General features: G+C 41.2%; 1 long non-coding RNA gene across 4 annotated transcripts; it reads right to left on the minus strand.

The window, feature by feature from the left end:
• Nucleotides 1-1,935: 1,935 nt before the first annotated feature.
• LOC146682013 (uncharacterized) lies at nucleotides 1,936-4,919 on the minus strand. 4 transcript variants are annotated; one of them, XR_014917958.1, is made up of 5 exons: nucleotides 4,879-4,919; nucleotides 4,142-4,757; nucleotides 3,631-3,783; nucleotides 3,176-3,266; nucleotides 1,936-2,572 (listed from the first exon to the last, which is right to left on the minus strand). It is a non-coding gene; the product is annotated as an uncharacterized LOC146682013 (long non-coding RNA). The 4 variants fall into 4 exon arrangements; XR_014917960.1 differs by having other exon boundaries at nucleotides 4,142-4,177; nucleotides 4,626-4,912; XR_014917959.1 differs by having other exon boundaries at nucleotides 4,142-4,205; nucleotides 4,626-4,912.
• Nucleotides 4,920-6,283: the final 1,364 nt, after the last annotated feature.

The following is a 6,283-nucleotide window of genomic DNA, read 5'->3' on the forward strand; positions in this document are numbered from 1 at the left end:
GCAAACTGAAACACTCCAAGTTGGTGACTTTTGGAGATTTATTTCCCTGGATGATTGAGAATGCATCAAGATGAAACACAAAAGGAAGTGCACAGCTTTTAGCAGCTCCCCCACGCCCTCAATCACACACCCCCACTCCCCTCCAGAATTCCCAGGTAACAACCTAATATACATATGAATGGCTAGCCAATTTAGCTTCCACTTGGCTGAAGCTAAAGCTTAGCTAAAAGCCTACCAGCCATTTGGCAGCTCTCCGGGTTTTATAGGTAGAAAAGCCAAATGGCTGGTCTCTGGGAGTTTAATTAATATCTATTATTTACTACTACTTACTAGATTAGATTAGATAGATTAGACAGAACTTTATTAATCCCTCGGGTGGGTTCCTCTGGGAAATTCGATTTCCAAAAAAGCACAGCACCGACAGATGTTACAGAGTTACAGAATATTATATATATATATACACACACACACACACACACACACACACACACACACACACACACACACACATATATAAATACAGAGACAATATAAATAAAATATACGAAGGGGATAAATAGAATAAATAGGAATAAAAAATAAAAATACAAGTGAATTGCACATTTCAAGTATTGAGTCTATTGCACTGTTGACTATTTACAAAAGTATTGCACAAGGTATTGCACAGTGAGGTGAAGAGGCACTACAGCTTAGTTGTTCCCCCCTCCTTTGTCCTCCTGTCTCCCCTCCCTCTCCCCTCCAGAGAGGAGTTAAACAGTCTGATGGCGTGTGGGACAAAGGAGTTTTTAAGTCTGTTAGTTCTTGTCTTGGGGAGAAGCAACCTGTCACTGAACAGACTCTTCTGGTTGTTTATGGCCGTGTGCAGAGGATGTCTGGCATTGTCTATAATGTCCATCAGTTTCTTTAATGTCCTTTTCTCTGCCACTGTCACCAGAGTGTCCAGCTTCATGCCGACCACAGAGCTAGCCCTCCTGATCAGTTTCTCCAGCCTGGATGAGTCCTTCTTTGCTGTGCTGCTCCCCCAGCACACCACAGCATAGAAAAGTACTCCAGCAACCACTGACTGCACTGAAAAAAATATGTTGTTGGATTTACTTAATTCAATGGTGGACATTTGTTGCACACAGATGTTTTGCTTTGGCAGCAACTTAAACAATTGAGTTAAATTAACACAATTTATTAATGTTCAATAAACCTGTGCAATTTGTGTTGATAAAATGTGACTTAAACATGTTTTGATGAAGTAATTTGAGCTCTTGGAATATTTTAATCCTTCACAATTTTCTCACGTTATCCCAACACGATTCAATAACTTTTACCCAATACTACTTGGTCACTTAAATACTACATGTTATCTTCAAATTACATTTTGCTATTATATTCTAGTATCAAATACACAATTTTCAAATGGAGGCCTTATAACAGATTGTATTGTTCTCTTCCAAGATGGTTGCTGGCATCCACCAGTAACCTTTCAAAACAACATGTCTAATTTCACTGCAGTAGGTAAAGAATTAAACTGACATTACTCCTCTACTGAATCTATATAAATCAACAGTTAAATAATGTCAGTTCTTCCGTGTTCTCTGGAATCAATCGCAGCAAAGAAATTAGACTGTTTCTTTTGAAAAATGTTGGGAAAGAACAATACAAAACATTCTATTTAAGGCCTCTGACATCAAGATTCAGTTAAACAACAATTATAACTAAACAATTTGAGGTAATGTTAGTTTCCATTAACATTAAATTAGGTTACTGAATTGGCAAACACCTTCCTATTAACACTACCCATTTTACCCCAATAACTAAAGAAATTAGCACTTGCAGGTCAAAAACTTTATTCAAGAGACGCAAAAATAACATTGATACAGTGACTGTCAAAAATTACAGCACTGATCATACTGTGACATCTTGGTTCAAAACAGCACACTTAGAAATATTCAACGTTCTTTACTTCAACTGAATGAAACTGAAAATACCATTTCACACGACCCATATGGGATATTTAGACTGTATAACTGTTCACGCTACATCTCTTCACTAGTAAAAGAAAGAAAAAATACAAAGAGAAATTTAAAAATGCTGCCAAACAGACAAACAGAACTTGTACAGAGCAAAAGGAAAAACAAACAACAACAAAAAACAGCTCGTCCTCATGGCAGTTGCAGTGTATATAAAAATGAACCCTGCGATCCGTTCCTGGAATTGAGCTTCAAAAATGCAGCAGAACAAGTGTGAGATTTAAATGTCCTCTCACCTAGAGCTGGTCACCTCACATGCATAACAGTGAGCTTCGTTGCAGGAGCAGTTTTGTCTTAGTTGTGAGCTTTTCTTGAGAGCTGAGTTGCATCCAACTCCATTACCACCCATTGAATCACCTCAAAAGTGTAGCAGAGTTGTGATGGGTAACTCATATTGAAGGAATAAAAAAGGTCCAAACAGCATGGCTACTGCAAAGGTCACGTTATCCAGATCTTGAAGAACAACATCAGAAAAGTCATTGCCTGGCGCATCTCTGGAGACAGATGTTCATTGTGGTTTTCTCAATCTGTGCAGTGGCCTCAGTCAAGTCCTGGTTAAACACAAAACATTTCTTTAAGATTCCTTTTTAAACTCATTTCTTTTGAATCTACCAGTTCTAATGTTAGAGTAATTTAAACCAATGCAAGCAACATAGTAAATAGCTATAGCCAAAGAGTGGCCTGCCATGCTGCCATTCATGGTCTAACAGAGTTTCTAAGAGAGAGTGAAAAACATAATAATTTCAAATGCTTTACATTAGTTTTTGTTAGAAAGACACCGGCCCATCAGAAATCCAGGCTATGTCACTCAGAAGATGTTAGAATTTAGACTTTCAGCCCCACAATTTGGTTAGCTGTTGGTCAGTTGGTCTTTTTTTTTTTTTTTTCAAACAAAAGCTAATGTAAATACTGGTGGGATTTTCCTTTGTTCATTAGAATGACAAATTTAAAGTTTTTTCACACTGATGTGACCCCTAATACAGGGGTGGGGGTGGGGCCTCAAGGGCCGGCGGCCGAGTTCACTACCAGGCCTCATGTGAACTTCAAATTATTAAAGAGGACTACTGGTCCTAACCAGTCCAATGAGGATCAAGTGGATAACTAAATGCATTTTTAAAGGTTGCAAATCCACAATCTACTCATAAAACACTCACCATGAACTCCTGCACCAAGATGTTGCAATTGTCTTTCACACAGATGCGGAGCACTTTGATGAGGGACTCCGAGCATTAATGTCATCCTTGACTATTATAACAAAGAAAACAGAGATTTGTGAACTTTTCAGTAGCACAGAAGAAAATGATCCCAGACAAAAACTCTTGACTTTTTAAACCAGTCAACATGCAACACCAGCATCTACAAAGCAATATCAAAAGTTCCTGTTTGACATCAACTTTATGGATATATAGTTTCCAGAACATTTATTTTTTAAAAAAGATAAATTTTTCTCAGTGGGCCAGTAAATGCATGACGAAAATTATGGCATCCTTTTAGTGGAATCATTACTCACAGGTAATAGTTGACTGTTTCAATGGATGTAGCATAAAAATTTTACTGACCTAATGCAATACATATACACTTTGTAGTTAAAGAATTTTAAAGTTCTTACTGTCATAATGGCAGCTACATCCTTTAGCTTTGTGCCCTGTTCCCCCGATCACTTTGCAAACACTTTCAGCAGACTGTCAGAGAGAAACTCAGCTCCGTCAGAAACCTTGACTGTAAAGGCATGGTTGGGATGCACTGGAATGCTGCATTTTATCTGAAATGACATAAAATTATTTTGAAATAACAGCAGGCACTGTGCTTGGTTAATCAGTAATGTTTTGTTGAATAAAAACTGTGTTTCCAGATCTTATGGGATTAAAAAAAATCCAAAGATGTTTGTTTCTGATTTGCAACCCAACAACCCACAAGTTACAACCTCATTTCAGTTCAAGTGTGCATTAATGCGAGTCCAGTAATCACCTTTCTGGCAATACATACAGGTATAAGTTAAACCTATGGCAGATTTTGGATTTCTCAGTTGTATTAATAGGGTGAGTATGCATGCACCTAATAATTATAAAAAACCCATTATAATTAAGTTACAGAAACGAAAATAGAATATACTTTCTTACCATAACACCTTGAACCCACAATCCATCAGCTGACTCCTGGTGAAATGCAGAATAGAGGTCGTCTCTCAATGTGCAGCAAAAAAAACAAAAACAAAAACAAAAGGACAGCAGGTGAGGGCAGGAGGGGTAGGGATGTAAGCTAGCATAATGCCGCTGATGATATTAGCTAAAGCTGTTCAATGTCCAAAATCTCACTAACACCACGGTGCAGTAAATACACAATGTAACTGAAGAGTCAGTTGGCAAATCTATTCACACAGAAAACCAAATTATGTTATGAGTGCCTCGTAATTAGGTTTAATGTGATATTACGGCTCTTGTGCCAAAGACAAATTCAAATGAAAAAGCGCCAATTCTTTGACAACAGATAAAACAGCAAATAAGCTAACGGCTCTTTTTTAGCATGTTACATGGCGACACTCTAGACGTTTAACTACATTTGGCTGAAATATGGTAAATATTAATTCAAAAAATCAAGACATACCAAAAACGTAGAGTTGGCTGCTCGACTTGACTGAGATGGATGCCTTTTTTAAACCACGATCCAAAGCCCGCGAGATGAAATCACGCGTGGTTTCACGAGATTTAACGTTGCTATCTTATTGACTTACTTCACCTGAACATGATATGAACAATTTAATACACCCTTTCTGCATATCATGTAGTTTTTACACTATATAGTTACATTTAACTTTAAAACATGAGGCAATTGTGTTAAATACATGCAAGATGCTTACATAAATCCAAGAGATGGCCAGTCCCTTTTTTTCAGTGTGGTAAAACATCCTCAGGAGCTTCCTGCAGATGTTAAAAGACCTCAGCCTCCTGAGGAAGTACAGTCGGCTTTGGGCTTTTTTATACAGGTGCTCTGTGTTGCATGACCAGTCCAGTTTATTGTCCACCCACAGCCCGAGGTACTTGTACTTGTTGACCACCTCCACCTCCTCCCCCTCTATCTGAACCGGCAGTGGACCTGCTCTAGACCTCCCGAAGTCCACAACCAGTTCCTTAGTCTTTGAGGTGTTGAGTTGCAGGTGGTTTGTGTGACTCCATGCGACAAAGTTCCTCACCAGACTTCTGTACTCCTCTTCCTGATCATCCCAGATACACCCCATGATGGCTGTGTCGTCTGCAAACTTCTGAATGTGGCATAATTCAGAGTTGTAGCAGAAGTCAGAGGTGTACAGGGTGAAGAGAAGAGGGGACAGCACAGTTCCCTGTGGTGCTCCTGTGCTGCTGACCACTGTGTCAGACGTGATGTCCTTCAGCTTGATGTACTGTGGTCTGTCGGTGAGGTAGTCGGAGATCCAAGCCACCAGGCAGGGGTCCACCTCCATCCTGTTCAGTTTTTCCTGAAGCACACAGGGCCGGATGGTATTAAAGGCACTGGAAAAGTCAAGAAACAGGATCCTGACCGTGCCTTTTCCCCCATCCAGGTGTGAGTGGGCTCTGTGTAGGAGGTACAGGATGGCATCCTCCACTCCGACACCCGCCTTGTATGCAAACTGTAGTGGGTCCTGGGCATGTTGTACCTGTGGTCGGAGGAGGTTGAGGAAGAGCCGCTCTAGAGTCTTCATAAGATGTGACGTCAGTGCCACCGGTCGGAAGTCATTCAGCTCATTGGGCCGGTTCTTTTTGGGGACCGGGACGATGCAGGATGTCTTCCATAGGGCGGGCACTCTCCCCAGTCGCAGACTGAGGTTGAAGACTCGTTGCAGCGGCTCCCCAAGTTCAGCAGCACACGCCTTTAGCATCCTAGGACACACCTTGTCTGGGCCTGCTGCCTTTCTGGGGCGAAGCTTCCTCAGTTGCCTCCTGACCTGATCCACTGTGACACTGGGAGATGTTTGGGAGGAGGGGAGGGGGGGAGATGTCTTGCTGCTGAGAGAGGGATTGGAGGAGGGGGGTGTCATGGTGTCAGGAAGGGGGGGAAGCGAGGGAGGCAGGAGAGTGGGGAGAGGACTCTGTAGTGAAGGTGAGGGTGAGGGTGGGGGGGTTGTGGGCTGGTCAAACCTGTTGAAGAAGTTGTTGAGTTCGTTTGCCTTCTCCACAGTCCCCCCCACTGTGCTTTTCTTGGTGTTGTGGCCTGTGATGGTTTTCACACCATTCCAGACCTCCCTCATATTGTTCCTCTCCAACTTC

This window comes from Copadichromis virginalis, linkage group LG23, assembly GCF_057382275.1.
Source record: "Copadichromis virginalis isolate Kocher_CV1m ecotype Utaka linkage group LG23, C_Virginalis_male_GT1.1, whole genome shotgun sequence".
NCBI lineage: Eukaryota > Metazoa > Chordata > Actinopteri > Cichliformes > Cichlidae > Copadichromis > Copadichromis virginalis.